The sequence below is a fragment of the Mus musculus genome, chromosome 6 (genome assembly GCF_000001635.26).
Source record: "Mus musculus strain C57BL/6J chromosome 6, GRCm38.p6 C57BL/6J".
NCBI lineage: Eukaryota > Metazoa > Chordata > Mammalia > Rodentia > Muridae > Mus > Mus musculus.
Genome location: NC_000072.6, coordinates 85,836,858 through 85,853,810, shown reverse-complemented (window position 1 = coordinate 85,853,810; position 16,953 = coordinate 85,836,858). Strand labels below are relative to the sequence as shown.

The window sequence follows — 16,953 nt, the reverse complement described above, 5'->3', positions numbered from 1 at the left end:
AATGCATCTTTCAGGTCCAAGACTGAGTACACCTGTCCCACCAAGTTTAATAGGGCCCTAGTTCTCCAAGCTAAGAATCAGACTCATGAGAGTCCAAAGTCCCGGTTTTCGTCACAGGCAAGAGAGGTGTATTCCAAGATGACTGGCAGGGCACCAGAATGCTGCAAGCCACTAGGCAATTTGCACTAGAATTCCCCTTTTTGTTTCCAGGGTCATTGGGTACTGTTTAATCTGGACAGAGGCGGCTGAACTGGTTAGTTACAATTATAGGATCTTGGTGATCACCCAGACCTGGGGGGAGGGGGGGGATTTCTTCTGATACAGTGTGAGATACCAAAAATGTGCTGGGTATCTGTAAGTCTATGTCTTATCAGCAGAGAAGATGGTGGCGGCTCTCAGTTATGTAAAATGTCCTGTCCCAATCAGCTCTTTGTTGTTTAAACACCCTTAGGCTTCCTCCCAGCTACTGGGCCCTACTTAGACCTTTAAGTCTTTCTAACTTTCATAATTTGCTTTTAGTATCTGGGGCCAACTGGGTGACAAAGAAAATCTTTTTAGCAGCTATCCTTTAAAAAGGACTTAGTGAAAGTTGTTTAAAGTCTCCTTGGTCAGTCCTGGACACAAGGGAAAATCTGTCTGGCAGAGATTCTCCTGCCTAGCCCAAGGGAGTTGTTTGTTTGCTTGTTTGTTTGTTTTCAGAGAATGGTGGGTTTACAAATCATTGGTTAAAAAGAAGACATAAGTCGATGTACTGGCTGGTTTTGTGTGTCAACTTGACACAGGCTGTAGTTATCACAGAGAAAGGAGCTTCAGTTGGGGAAATGCCTCCATGAGATCCAGCTGTAAGGTGTTTTCTCAATTAGTGATCAAGGGAGAAAGGCCCCTTGTGGGTGGGACCATCTCTGGCTGGTAGTCTTGGGTTCTAGAAGAGAGCAGGCTGAGCAAGCCAGGGGAAGCAAGCCAGTAAGGAACATCCCTCCATGGCCTCTGCATCAGCTCCTGCTTCCTGACCTGCTTGAGTTCCAGTCCTGACTTCCTTTGGTGATGAACAGCAGTGTGGAAGTGTAAGCTGAATAAACCCTTTCCTCCCCAACTTGCTTCTTGGTCTTGATGTTTGTGCAGGAATAGAAACCCTGACTAAGACAGGAAAGAGAAAGGAGTGGAACTTTCCCTTTTCCTTTGGGCTCAGCCCAAGGGAACTTTTCCACTTCCCTGGGGCTCCTCAGAGCAGGCACCAAGCAGAGCAGAAGGCACATTCACCTGGAGAACTATTCCTCACTCTCTGTGTGCATTCCCCTTCAATGGCAGGGAACCCTGGGCGAGAGGCCTGGCTTTCTCCAACCCATCTCCCCATGCTCTCCCCCACACTCCACCTCCCCCCAGGGACCAACCCTGACCATGAGCAGGAGGCAAGCAACAAAACAAGCCAGCACTCCTGTTCCCTGAGTGGGACAGGTAGAGATTTTTGGTTACTCTGGGTGACCTGGCAGAGCCAAAAGGACTAGATCCCCAGCAGAAGTGGGTACAGATCTTAAGCCAGGTGTGGACAGTTGTACACCAAAGAAAACCACTGGTCACTACGGGGAAACAAAGCTGACAGAGACACATAGAAATACACACACACACACGCACACGCACGCACGCACACATGCACTTTGTTTTTTAGAGTTCATACAGATACTGACCACCTATCATGCTCTGTGTGGTAGTTTGTATGAAAATGACCCCCATAGCATCATAAGAAGTAGCACTATTAGGAGGCATGGCCTTGTTGGAGAAAGCGTGACTGGTGTCAGGCTTTAAAGTTTCAGAAGCTCAAGCCAGGCCTAGTGTCTCACTGTCTCCTCCTGATGCCTGTGGATCCAGATGTAGAACTCTCAGCTACCTCTCTAGCACCATGTCTGCCTGCATGCCTTCATGCTTCCCACCATGATGATAATGGACTAAACCTCTAATCCATAAGCCAGCCCCAAATAAATGTTTTCCTTCATAAGAGTTGCTTTGGCCATAGTGCCTCTTCACAACAATAACACCCCAAGACACTCTGATACTTGGGATTGTGGTGCATACACTGTCACCTTGGTGGGAACAAAAGCAAGTGCAGCTTCAGCTATGGCTAGAGAGTAGCCTACAGCCCACGAGGCCAGTGGTGGGATGGGAGGTGATACTGAGCGCAGAGTAACAGAAACCCACAAAACCCAACATGCTTTCAAGATGCACTGGGACTGAGGCCATTGGGTTTCCAGGAAGCCACCAAGGATATGAGGGCACAGAGGACCAGTAAAACCCACAGGCCTTTCAGCTTGACTTCTGTTTTTGCTGGCGGGAGTATGACTCAGAATCTGCCCAGCAACACTCACACACTCTGCTCCCCACGTCAGACCCCTAGTTTAATTTCTGCTTAGTATTCACATGCTAGAGACAATATCAGAATTCCTGAGACAGGGTCATCCATTGTTTTGTGACAGTATTGCTGGAAAGATGCCACACACACACACACACACACACACACACACACACATCTACTTACCGCAGATAGGATGATGACAGACCAAAGTACAGACACCATCAAAGTCTAGCCTAGTGAATCAATGACTTTTATTGGCGGATACTGGCGAATGGGTACTTACAGGAATAACTCACAAACAGCTGCATCATCAAAGCCTACTCCATCTTGGGTAACAGTCCACAAAAAAACAGAAAAACTTGAGAAACTGCATACTGGCACCTCAACAGGTTGGAGAGTGTCCTTTCCAGGTGGCTCAGTAGGTTGGAGTCTCTTCTAGGTAACGTGGCTGAGCTCCATTCTTCCATGGCAGAGTCTCCCAGCAGGCTGTCCTTACTGCTCATACACGCTCACATGCTTGAGGAGGGAAGGGGAGTGAATCTGGTCAGTTTCGAGGACTTCCTGAAGTACTTGCAATGCTTAATTCCTGAGTTTAGGAAGCTTCCCCGCAGGTTGAGCATTTCGCCTCCCCTTGCAACATTTCATTGTCTTACCTCCCTATAAACATCCTGGGTCTTAACCTTAGCTTCCCTCTGAGATGGAAGACTGGGATCCTAGGAAGCTGGTGCACAGAGCCCATTTTCTCTTGAGCATCATGAGAATGGTTAACCTGGATCCCTAGCTTGAAGATAACCAGAGTCGCCACAGCCTCTACCAGGACCTGGGTTCCAGCCTCTGGTTTGCCATGAAGAATCTGCGGGTAACATCCCTGAGCTTTCCAAAACTGGCCTCTCCCTACATGAGCTCTTATGTTCTGCTGCAGCCCTCTATGCACCTCTGAGGCCGTCCTCCTGTTCATCACTGTCCGAATGGTGCTGGTTCTTGTCTTTTCTGGCCTAAATGTACCTCAAGGTTAGTGCAGATTTCCTTCTGGCCTGTGTCATAATGGACAGGCCATAAGGCACACTGTTTCCACTGATGTCTCCTTAGTCAGCATTAAGGCTCCCCTTGCAAACAATAAACCCACTAAGTCTACAACATTGTGGGCAAATGAGACCTTTTACCAATTTCAAAAACAAACAAACAACCAAACCATCCACAGATCTCTACGCATAGCTCCTCCTCCTGCCTTGACTAACCTGTGTTCCCAGTGAATAAAGACAGATAAAGGTTTCACCACCACACTATCATTTAGTTTCTCGGCTAAAAGCATATTCACAGCCTCATGTGCATCTGGACTCTGTACTACTTGGCTAGGATGTGGGTCCTGTATAGCCAGGTCTCTACTAGTATCAGTCACTCATTCATTTGAGGACCATCCCTTTCCCAAGGACTGTGCCTTCATCCTGCCTCCAGAGCATCTCTCCCTTCAGCCAGAGACCAACCTCTTCTGTGCTGTTTCTCTGGGCATCCTTCTCCGAGCCTGACTTGTCAGGATTGTACCTCCCCTCCCCTGTCTCTGGCCCTTGTCACAGCTGTGAGGGTATCCCACTTTTCCTTGGCCCCAAAGCTCCTAGGACACCTTCTAAGCGAGGGCTCACTATAGGCCCCTCTCCATCCATGCAGGGTGTCATTGGACAGCAGGGCCTTCGCAGGCCTGCAGGCCAGTGCTACGGGAGGAGGAGCATCGCTTCTGCAGAGACAGCTCCATGGAGAACAGTGTTCCTCTGAGTTACTCTTGCCTGAAAGACAAACCCTCAGTTAACCCAGTGAGATGAATGAGCTGTTTTCCCGACTCTCAGCAGCCTCCAGAGTTCACAGGGCTGTCCCCTGTCCAGGGCCTGTCCTCTGGAAAGCAACACTTCTAGGGCTGAGAAGGCTGCACAGCAGGTAAAGTCACATGATAGTTGGAGGCACAGAGGGTAAGGCAGATCAAAAGCATTCATTGTCCTAGAACAATGGCCCAGGCAAGCTTAGACAGAAACCCTACCTCAGAGGGCTTTCCTGCTGAGCCAATGAACCTGGACTCTTATCAAGGACATTCGAGCTTGGGGTGAGTTGCACTGTTGCCTAATTGTGTGCATGGGACCAGGTTGTCCTCAGAGAGGGCCAAGTGTGCTGTATGTGAGGCAGTGTAATGTGAATAGATCAGGAAGGAAGGTTAAGGACCCAGGGACCACCCCAGCCTACTTTCCCTCCCAGATTAGCTCCATAGGGATCAGAAAATGAATAGACAGGTTCTTTTCTTCCCTGTCACATTCTAGTTCCTATCCCTTGGTTTGTGATTATCCAGGAACCAGCCAATGAGGTGCTAGACCAAGTTTTCTCCCCAGAGGTGGGGTAGATCCAGGCAGGCTCTTCTGAATGTCCAGTGTGCAATGTTCTGGGACTCTCTGCTCTGTGTTACCAGGTGAAAGAACAGAGAGGCAAGGCTGGAGGATTTCTGTGGGCCTCAACCTTCCTGGGGACTCATAGATACGGTATTTTGGCTTGCGCCATTTTTTTGTTTTGTTTTGTTTATTTGTTTGTTTTTTTACTAAATTAAACTTTCTAATTAGAGGGAAGAGGCTTTTTGAAACTTGTACTTGGAAACACAGAGCTCTGCAATGTATGGACCTAAAGAAGAACCATCTAGACACCAGATTGCCTGCCACTAGACGCTGTCTCAAGGCAGCAAAAATGCAGAGAACCTGTGACTGAGTGAGGGTAGTGATGTGGAATGGAGGCCACCATACTAAATCCTCACAATCACCCCGGAAGCCACCTGTTGTTTCACTGTGTTCTGCAGAGGAAGACATGGAGGCTCAGTGAGATCAGGTGGCATGACAAAGGTCGCAAAGATGGAAAGGAGGGAAAGCCAGGGGAGTAGCTGGGTGTTAGTGATGCCACACTTTCTTCCCATGAGATATCCTGTGGCTTCCTGGGTGACACTAGAAAACACCCTCGAGCCAACTTTACATGGCTCCTAGGAGCTTGGAGCAGGGTTGAGGGGTCTCAGTGGACGCACATGGTTTTCGTTCTCTTCTGCAAGGCTCAGGGAGTGTGCTGGCAGGTCTGGATGTCCTTGGATGCAGGCGGATGCAGATTTGAAACACAGTAGTCTCTTCATGGCTCTTTATCACATCAATACCAAGAGAGGGACCACAAACAGGTCCTGACTTGTTCTGTAAGGGCAGGGAAACCCACTACTTTCCAGCTTGCATTGGTGCTGCCCTGAATCCTGCTTTAATTTGGGGTGCCCATGGCCCTGGTTCTGGTGTCTGGCTCCTGGCTGCTGGCCATTACATATAGCTTCTGTCTGTTCTTTTTACTGTGGCTCCTTGCTAGACAGCCCTTGAAGAAGTTAGTGGCCATGTGTTTACACACAGACCCGACTGACATCACCAAGTCCTACCTGTGTGAGCCTGGCTCTCACTTTGTGGCGGTTGAATCTGAGGGCCGGGTGGTAGGCACGACAGCTGGTCTGCCAGTTAAGGATTCTCATTAACGAGGAAGCAGCAGCTATTCTTCCGTAACTGCATGCAACTGTTAACTGCTTATGTAACCCCTGGAAGGGGACCCTTGGAACATTTTTGTTTAGAGAGTTTCAGTGTCTCTTTCACCCCTTCCTCCAGGTCTTACATCCACACAACTCTGCAGTGTTCCCCGAGCCATGCGCGGGGAAATATAGATGACAAGAGTACAGACCGAGAGTAATACACACTTTTCTTAGCAATTTGGCTAGCTATTGGTCTCCACGGTAACACTGAGGGAAAAAAAGAAATTACTCTTCACACCAGTGATTGACCGAAGCAGCGTTGTTTGGGTATGAAGGCACATGCTTAGAAGGCAATTTGATAAACATGTGCATCAATGTAAAAAAAAAAAAAACCATAGCAGTAGACTCCACTCAAGGCCTATAGCCTCTCCTGACACAGGATCTTACCAACTTACAGTACCGTACCAGGGTTCTCCCCTGGGAAGCTGGCTTTACACTCAACCAGAAATCAGTCAGATGTACCCACAGCTGTACCCCTGTCATACCAGCAGGACAATCCTGGCCTGTCATGTGCTGACAACAAGACCATTTGCCACAATTCTCCCCCAGAATCTTGCACAGCCCTTTTCTGACACTCTAAATGTTAACCAGTAGGGAAGGAGTTTTCACCCTTGCCTGATCTCCTCATGTCTTATCAAAAATAAAAATAAGAAAGCTCAACATAACAAGCAAGCAACAGCAGTGTCAATAGTCTGTATTGTGTGGAGACACAGAGAGCTCCTGACTAATGGAGATGCCTCTGTCCTCACACTGGGATAATCACCCAACAACCATGTGACTAGTGGGAGTGTCCTTTCCCACCCACATGAGCACTTTGATTCAATTTTGTTTATTTCTCTCTCGTTTTATTTATCTAAAAATTGTTCTCATGCAATCTATTTTAATCATGCTTTTTCTCTCCTCTAGCTCCTCCCAGATCCACCTGCCCCAATGCCCAACCAACCTTCATGGGTTTTTCCCCCTGTGTGTGTGTGTGTGTGTGGGGGGGTTATCTTGTTTAGTTTTGATATTTTTTTGTCTTATTGTTTACTTGTTTTGATTTTTTGTTTTGTTTTGGAGAAAGAGGGAGGGAGGGAGGGGGAGGGGAAGGGGAGAGGGAGAGGGATTGTTCAAATTGTCTAAACTGTTGTGCTTCCCATTCCTCCAGGTGCTTTTACAAATCTGTAATACACTCCAGTGCATCATTATAAAACTACATCTCTTATCGTGGGTCAGTCAAATCTCTGAAGGGACACTTGTTCCTTCTAAGCAAGCTCCATCTGGCATTGGAATTCAGCTTCTCAGAAGACACTGAAGAAAATGTCAGCATGATTTAATACCTCAGCAAAAGATCCAAGGGAGCAACATTGAAAACAATTACATGGATTCGGACCTCACCACATGGAGTCTTCCATGATCTGTGCTCATTCCCCATGAGCCACTTGGACTCCTCAGTTTGCATTGCTGTCATGAGACAACCTCATGCCCCCTGAGTTTAAAATGGCTAGCCTGAACTATGTGATAGTCTCTGGGTCTAGAAGAAACAAGGGCATGTTCATGCTGGCTATGCCCACTGCTTGAGAAGCTCTGTGGTGGTTTGAATAGGTTTGACCTCCACAGATTCATGTGTTTCAATGTGTGGCCATGGGGAGTGGCACTATTAGGAGGTATGGCCTTGTTGGAGTAGGTATGGCTTTGTTTGAGGAAGTGTGTCACTGTGTAGATGGGCTTTGAGGTCTCCTATTCTCAAGCTCTGCCCCGTGTGGAATCAGAAACTCCGCCTGGCTGCCTTCAGAAGACAGTCCCCTTCTGTTGCCTGCAGATCAAGATAGCTCCTCCAGCACCATGTCTGCCTGCATGCTGCCATGCTTCCCACCATGATGAAAATGGACTAAACCTCTGGCACTGTAAGCCAGCCCCAGTTAAATGTTTGCCTTTATAAGAGTTGCCTTGGTCATGGTGTCTCCTCACAGCAATAAAACCCTAACTAAGACAAGCTTCCTGGGTCTGATAGACTCTAAGCTGGATCCACTGGGTTTTTTGCCCCCATTGACCATACCTTGCTACTGAAAGGACCCTGGGCTGCACTAACAATTCTTAGCCTCAGTGTACTTTCACCCAAGGGAGACGTATCGACAGCATACTCGCAGGGATAGAGATAATTTTCTGGGTAGCACTATCTACCCACTGTGTCCATTGCTTTGGGTGCTATTAGGGGTTTCCATGAACCAATGCACATCTGGCCAGCATCCACCAATGCCCACACATTCTGCACATAAGCAAGGAAATAACAAACCTGAAGATCTACATGGGTCCTCCAGTTGCCCTGCAGGTGACCTTGACCACTCCTTCAGGGAAGCCACTGATATCTTCTTCCCTAGCAGCAGGAGCAGTGGGGATCACCAACATCTGTTGCCACTCCTTAGGTGAGGAGCCCTTGGGCTTGAAAGCCTTCTAGATTCTCTCCCCCTCCTCCCCCCCTCCCCCCTCCCCCTCTCTTCCTTTTTTCTTTTTTTCTTTTTTTTTTTTTTTTTTAAATCTTCCAACAGTTTATTAGAAAGAATGTAGACATTTAAAAAAATCCCCACTGTCATGAACATAAATTGAGGTTTTCCAGCCAGGGCATAAGCTGAAATCAAAACAGAAAATAAAAAAAAATCCAATAGTGTATTTAACATTGTCCACTCATTTGCCATACTGACTGTGCAAATACAAATCTGGTCTAAAATGTACATACTCTCAAGCAACAATGTACAGCTTTCTTTGTCCTCCATGCTAAGAGATGTAAAAGCTTAAGGGCCAAACAATACCAAATGTATAGGCTTCAAAAACCATCTAAGTTAGGGCATCCACTAGTTTTTGCTAAAATACACCTGAACACTGACAAGTGATCACATACAATGATGTAAAGTACATTTTTTTTTTTTGAAAAATAAACTTTAGTGGAATAATTTTGAAAGGTATCCTGAAAGAATGGCAGGGTATCAGTTTAAGGTATTAGCCAATTTGTTTCCGCCTCCTTTAAATCCATGGTCTAGGATCTAAAACTTTCATCTTTCCCTAAGCTGAGAGCTTTCCTAATGTGTAAGTAATTGTGTTATGATGAAAGACTTAGATGAAATGCAATTATTTGTCCGAGCTGCTGGAGCAGTTGCCTAGGATCAGCTGCCTCATGGAATCCTGGGAAATGTTCATGCATAAGGATACTGCCTTAGCTGACTTAAATCGCCCCACACAATGGTACATAATCAACCCTTAGTGAAGCCTTTCAAAAAAAAAAAAAAAAGAAAAAAAAAGAAAAAGAAAAAAAAAGGTTGACAACTGGGTTAGAGGAGGCAAGTACAGCATATCTGCCTTTAGAGCTATCGACTCAGGGGTTTTCTCAATTGTGAAATCTTGCAGAAGTTATTTTCCTTTCTCAAAATCCAGGCGATGACAACAGCCCTTACTCCAGATCTGGCATCTTTTCATCATCACTGTCTTGTGAATCATCATCTGCTCCATCTACTTCTGGTAAATCTACATCCTCATCACCACCCATGTGATCCATCATCTCAGAGAAACGGTCAAAATTCGACATGTCTTCATCTGAGTCATCCTCCCAGTCTTTCCAATTATTGAAGTCCACACTGAGCCAATTAAGCTTTGCCCTTTCCTTTGTTAACCTAGGCCATGACTGGCCGGATTCTCCTTTTCGCAAACAACATAAAATCGATCTGTCTGTTCTTTTATGCTTGGAATCATTTGGATCGATACAATGAAAAAGATCAATTTCATTTAAATGCTTAAAATTATCGCTTCCTCCAAGACAACTGAAAGTAAGTTTGGATTTTTCAAAGTTTACATTAACATCTTTACTGTCTTCAACACAAAATTCAATGAATACATAGTCCCTTCGATCGTACCACTTTGCAGAAGCAGGCTGCATGGTGAACGGGGCAGAGGGCCAGACAAACGGGTGGGCGGGCCTCGCTGGCGGCGGCTGGCGAGTCGACTCCTCTCCGGCGGCGACTCCGGCGGTCTCTGCCCGGTCGCGGCCTCTCCTCCCCTTTTTTCTTTTATATTCATGCATTATGTATGCAGTGGCCTGCCTGTATGTAAGCCTGTAGGCCAGAAGAGGGCACCAGATCTCATTTCAGATGGTTGTGAGCCACCATGTGGTTGCTGGGAATTGAACTCAGGACCTTTGGAAAAGCAGCCAGTGCTCTTAACCTCTGACCCATCTCTCCAGCCCCTAGATTCTCATAAGTATAAGCTCTGTCCTTTCTTTTGTCCTCTCATGGTTGCTTTACCACACTATGAACTCCCTTTGAAAACCAGTTCAGAGCCGGGCATTGTGGTGCATGCCTTTAATCCCAGCATTCGGGAGGCAGAGGCAGGCAGATTTTTGAGTTTGAGGCCAGCCTGGTCTACAAAGTGAGTTCCAGGACAGCCAGGGCTGCACAGAGAAACCCTGTCTCAAAAACAAAAAAACAAAAGAAAAAAGAAAGAAAGAAAGAAAGAAAGAAAGGAAGAAAGGAAGGAAGGAAGGAAGGAAGGAAGGAAGGAAGGAAGGAAGGAAGGAAGGAAGGAAGGAAGGAAGAAAGAAAGAAAGAAAGAAAGAAAGAAAATCAGTTCAGGTCGTTGCGATTCACCAGCACCTCTTCTGTTATCCGAGAATTACGCCCTACCACGAGGCTGAGTAAAGCCATTGAAGCCCACAGCAGACCAGAGGGCCCTGACAAAATAAGTCTCTGGTAAACACAGACTCATCTACTCAGTGAACCGTGCATCTAACACCACCACAACCATGACGGCCCTTTACAATCACTTCCACCAAAGTCTTATCCCGCAGTGGCAGACTGGCATGCCCCATTAGTGCTCTCTTCCCAGGATCTGCAGTACAGTCCCTGCTCTATCAGCCATTCAGGGTGATCCCTGTACTTCTTTGGTAACCACATTCATCAAGGAGTTGCTCCACTCAGGAGAGAAACAGAAACAGCCCACTGGGATTTGCCCTGTGGTCCAGTCTGACTTTCCCCCTAAGAGACAGCCAGCCTACAGATAGGTATCTTATTGTCCATAGCAATGGTCATGAAACTATCTTTACAGCCAGGAGGCAGGATATCTTGCCACATAAAGACAAATGGCCCTATCATGATTGTCCATGCAGATGCTCCATCCTCAGACAGATCAGCCTCCTATAATCATCTATAGTAGGATCAGGTGCCATCTTCTCCCACCTCATCTTTGACTTTGTGTGTCCCTGTTTGGTATGTGCCTGGTAATATATTTAATACATCACCAAAGATCTGGGAACCACTGACTGTCTATGAACTCTATCTATACTACCACCAAAAGACCAAATAAATTATTCCACTCATGAGTTTATTGGATTTATTTGTGGTTATGTGGGGAAAGGGTTAATTACAGGAGCATGGCTGACTTGTCACCCAAAAGCCCACCCTAGCATGGTAACAATGTGTGACAATGTCTAATAGGCATTTGCAGATAGGTATATCATCAAAGATTTTCTTCACACTCTGTGAATGTGTCCTGGAACAATGAGTCTAGTATCTGTCTTCTGTGTTCTAGTGATTTTTTTTCCCGTGAGTTCTGTGAGCTTCCCTATTTCCCCCAAGGAGGAATGTTTTGAGATAGAGCGGTGGTTCTCAACTTGTGGGTCACGACCCCTTCAGTGGTTAAATGACCATTTAACAGGGGTTGCACATTAGACATACCACAAGTCAGATATTTATAAAAACATTTCATAACTCAGCAAAATTACAGTTATGAAGTAGCAACAAAAATAATTTTATGGTGTGTGTGGAGGGGTCACCACAACATAAAGAACTGTATTAAAGGGTAGCAGCATTAGGAAGGGTGAGAACCACTGTTCTAGAGGAACCAGTTATACAACAGGTCATGGAATCTTAGATCCAAGAATTCAGGCCTCTTTGGTCCTTAGAATTCCCTCAGCAGAGTGAGCCAGCTAATCTAAGTGGATAATTTCTGCTGGAAGTCTTTGTGTCTGCTCCCAATAGCCTGCAACCTTCCCCACTCACTCTTCTTCTTGACCTACATTCTCGTGACTTTGCAAATGCATTCTCTTTTTAACAGATTCATTGATTTTATTCTATGTGCATGAATGTTTTTGTCTGCATGTATTTCTGTGAACCACAATACATGTCTGATGCTGGGAGGCCTGAAGAGGACATCAGATCCCCTGGAACTGGAACTGTGGATGATTGTAAGCCATCTGTGGCTGCTGAGACTTGAACCCAGCTTCTCTGCAAGAGCAATAGTGCTCTTAACCACTGAGGCATCTCTCTCCAGCCTTCCTGCATTTTCAGATGGGGACAGGGATAAGTGCGTTCTAATGATGACTTGTGAGCTGGGTAGAAGCCCTTTGTCCTTTTGTTGTTGTTAGAAATGTCTCAGTTTATTTAAGTTGTTAAGTAGACCATAAAACCAAACTTGTAGCTTGCAGTCTAGAGTGGATGGACCTATCAATGTTTTATGAGGACGGCTTCTACACTGATCCCAGGAGACTGATGGAAAAGGGTAAAGGCCATGGGACTAAGCACATAAAGATGGTGTTTTAAACAGATCGTGCAGAATGGCCTGAGTTCTTGTTCTTCCAGAAGAGCACAGCTCAGGCCTGAGAACACACTTGGCGGCTCACAACCACTTGCAACTCCAGTTCCAGGGAGTCCAACATGATCTTCTGGTCTCCAAAGGCACTGTGTACATACATACAGGTGGTGTACATGCATACATACACACATACACATAGGCACACAGGTGGTATACATACATACACACAGGTGATGTTCTACATACATGGAAGTGGTGCATATACATACAAAGTATATATATATATATATATACACACACACACACACACACATATATATATACATACACACACACACATACATACAGGTGGTGCACATACATACAAATAGGCTACATATACATAATATAAAAACAAGTAAAACCTTTTTTTTTTTTTTTGTTTTTTTTGTTTTTCGAGACAGGGTTTCTCTGTGTAGTCCTGGCTGTCCTGGAACTCACTCTGTAGACCAGGCTGGCCTCGAACTCAGAAATCCGCCTGCCTCTGCCTCCCGAGTGCTGGGATTAAAGGCATGCGCCACCACACCCGGCTCAAGTAAAACCTTTTAAAAAGTTATTTCTACTTCATTTTTTGATATTTGCCAAGTGCACATATAACAGAAGGTAGCCATATATTTTCTATGTCTGGTGCTGACTATAATAATTAAGTATATAGCAAAAAATGCCTGCTAGCCAGAAATGCCACTGTTAATTAAGCTCTCAAATCTTAAGACCTTGAGTTGAGTTAGGATTAAAGAGAGTTGAATGTTAAAAAAAAAAAAAAGTTAATACTACGTTTGAAATCAGGAGAAATGACACTGTATTACAGCTAATCTAATAATAGAGGATCAGCCTGAAACGCTCCAAAAACCTAACAGCATTTCTTTTTTTTTTTTTTTAACTAGAAAAATAAGGATTATTTGTCAATGCTACTTTTGACAAGTAAACAATGATAACGTGCAGTGAAAAGGAAAAACAAACCAAAATCTGCGAGGCTCACAGATTTGTCTTTAGGGCACTATTTGAAAAACTCCCAGGTTTCATAGCAGAGGTGCCTGTGTTGTTGTGTTTGTGAGCCAAGAGGTCATTAAAATGTGCATCACACCACAGATGCCTTTCAGTGGAAGCTGATGTCCTAATCTTGGCCTCTGCTTGGAATGAATTATGCTATTCACAATTGTTTCATCAAAGGCTTCCTCTTGGCCTGCCAGCAGCCTAGCAAAGTAACCTACCCCGTCTTAAAGGGAAGGAACAGTCAAGCTGAACCAGAGAGATGGGGAGAGGGAGTCAGAGCCCACAGCGTCCTGAGAAGCCTTTTGTGGTCATTTTTAAAAGCTCACAATATTGGTTCTCCAAGAGAGTATGAAGATAGAACTTTAATATAAAGTGTTTCTAAATCTTTTTTGTTTGTTTTTTGTTTTTTGTTTGTTTTGTTTTCAAGATGAGGTTTCTCTGTGTAGCTCTGGATGTCCTAGAACTCACTCTGTAGACCAGGCTGGCTTTGAACTCAGAGATTCACTTGCCTCTGCCTCCCAAGTGCCAGGACTAAAGGCGTTCAGCACCACACCTGGCCAAGTAGGCTGAGTCTTTCTTCCTTCCTTCCTTCCTTTCTTTCTTTCTTTCTTCCTTCCTTCCTTCCTTCCTTCCTTCCTTTCTTTCTTTCTTTCTTTCTTTCAAAGATTTATTTATTTATTTAATTATTTATTTATTTAATTCCATGTATATGAGTACACTGTAGCTGTACAGATGGTTGTGAGCCCTCACGTGGTTGCTGGGAACTAAACACTCACTGTAGCTGTCTTCAGATGCACCAGAAGGTGGCATCAGATCCCACTATGGGCAGTTGTGAGCCATCATGTGGTTGCTGGGATTTGAACTCAGGACCTTCAGAAGAGCAGTCAGTGCTCTTACCCGCTGAGCCATCTCCCCAGCCCAGGCTGAGTATTTCTAAATATTAAGGTAAAGACAACACTTAAAGTGTTCTTCAGAGACCAAATCTCATTATACTGGAAACATGTTAATAAAATCCACCTTTCCTTTCTGCTTTAAACATTTTAATTTAAAATTTTTACCTGTATAAGTATTTTGCCTGAACACACACACACACACACACACACACACACACACACACACACACACACACCAGGCAGGCCTAGTGTCCCTAGAGGTCTTTGCTAGTCATCTTTGGGCTTTGCTGATGCTGGTCTTCAATGACAAGGCTGTGTGGTATTGGTTCACATTGCCTGTCTTTGCTGATCATCATTTGTGGTGACTTTGTAGAGAGAAACGCCATCAAAGAATTTCTGGTCTTCCAGTGGCTTCTTGCTAATTCCAAAGACTTGGGCTGATTGACAGGGCCTCGAGCTTTCCTCTAGAGAGAACTGCCTTTGCTGATTCATGAATGGTGTTTGCAAGTGGATCAAGCTACCGATGCGGATTCATATGAACTGAACTGCTGATATTCTGACAACGCAGTTTGGATTTGCTACAAAGAACTCTTTCTAAACAGGTCCGCATTCACCTTTGCCCTATTAACCTTTCCTTTCCACTGCCTCTGGCGAGTGGTGGGCGAGAAGGGAGGATAAAGCATTGAAGAGCACTTATTAAAGTAGGTTTTGAAAAATATAAGCCCACACCTTACTTTTATTTTAAACAGTCTTTACCGGGACTTTGCTCAAATGGAGACGCTCAAATTCAGGTTAAAAGATTTAACAAAAGAGATGTGAATACTTCTTAATTAGAAAGACAAACCATTAACTTTGCCATTTCATAGTCCTAATGGATGTGAAAGGGACAGAAAAGGAAAAGGACATCAGAGAATTCAAACAGAGAGAGTTTGTAGGACAAAGAGTAAGTGAGAGACAAACACCACTTAATTGCCATTTGGCAGCAGGCAAATGTCACTTAGCACAAAGCTAACTCAGTGCTTTGTGTGAAGCTTGACAAACCTGCTAGATTAATTTAACCTTTCATTTTAAAACTGTGGTCTTTTTATTTTTAATTATAATGTTCTTTATTCTTGAGAATTTCAAACATGTATACAATGAAAAATGATCCTCTGCACCCTATTTCCTTCCTCAGAATCTACACACAGCCCCTCAATGTGTCCTCCCTCGAACATCATCTTTTACAAAACTCATACCAGGAGTGATGGAGGAGCAGGAAAATAAAGCTGAATGCAGAAAGTGATGGAGACAGAGAGCCACAACAGGAACACATTTAAATATCAAGGCCACTGTGTTTCCCATTGTCCTCAGAAACTTAAACAAGTAAACTACTGGGGTGGTTTCTATGTGGATGGAAGCCTCACACACATGCTCCCACCAGTGCAAAAGAAGAAAGAAGGGAGAAAGTTTTTTCCACATCTGGCACAAGACAAAAATCCACCACCTCCATAGTCAAGGTGAAATGCACATTTGCCTGGCTTTTGTTTCGCACTATTAACGACAGAAAATTCCATGGCTGCACAAAACAAAATGGCCAATTTAACATTTTTCAAGTGAATGTGGCAAGCATGTAACGCACCTAATCACATGGGTAGATGAACATATGTATGCAGATGCTTAAGCATGTGTGTGTCTCTCTCTCTCTCTCTCTCTCTCTCTCTCTCTCTCTCTCTGTGTGTGTGTGTGTGTGTGTGTGTGTGTGTGTGTGTGTGTGTGTGTGTGTGTGCGCGCGCGCGCGCGCCTATGGGGAGGCTTGAATTTAACATGTGCCTCCCTTAATCTCTTTCACTTTATTTGTCGAGGCGGTCAGGCACACTCCGCCCCCTGCTGCTAGCTACATTTTCACTTGGGGCTTCCTTACAGGGGCATTTGGAAGGATTAGCACAAGCTCCTGCCAGTAGCGCCCTTAGCAATTGCTTTTGCAATAGTCTCCAATCCCCACATTCCCTTGAAAGCTGGTCTTTGCCTTCATCATCTGTCTCACACTTTCCTAAAAACCTTTCTACAAGTTCACTGACAAGCTCACTCACGGTTCTAAGCCACCTCCTGCTGTTTTCAAAACTTTTCCCCACTTGTGATGACACACACCACCTACCTGTTGCTTCTCTGAAGGAAGTTTTGATGGTGGAAGTCTCTACTAGCCTGCTGGACTCCTAGCTTGATCTTTCCTTTTAACTCTACTATTTTAGTCTTAACGATTATTCCTCATCTGGAAATAAAGGCAGCATTAAAGATATCATCCGAGGAAACTTCAAAAGGAAACAAGTCTTCCCATGCTGGTATCCCAAAGCAAGAGCGTCGGGAAGGGCAGGTTGTCTTCCTAGGAAAGAGCGCCCCCACGAGTTCAGTGCTTCTTACTACAACCGACTGCTCCCTCCCTCAGCCAGAAAGGAAGTTCTGGAGACCCACAGGAGGCTCCTTGGAACCCCAACAATGGCGTCGTCCCTGCATCTAAACTTTAGAATCTGAGGGTGGCAACACCAGCTTCACAAGAACAAAGTGGTCTTCCC

The 16,953-nt window shown here is 45.1% G+C and overlaps 1 pseudogene; it reads right to left on the bottom strand.

Moving 5' to 3' along the window:
- Positions 1–8,420: 8,420 nt before the first annotated feature.
- Positions 8,421–9,990, bottom strand: Ptges3-ps (annotated as a pseudogene).
- Between the last annotated feature and the right edge of the window lie 6,963 nt (positions 9,991–16,953).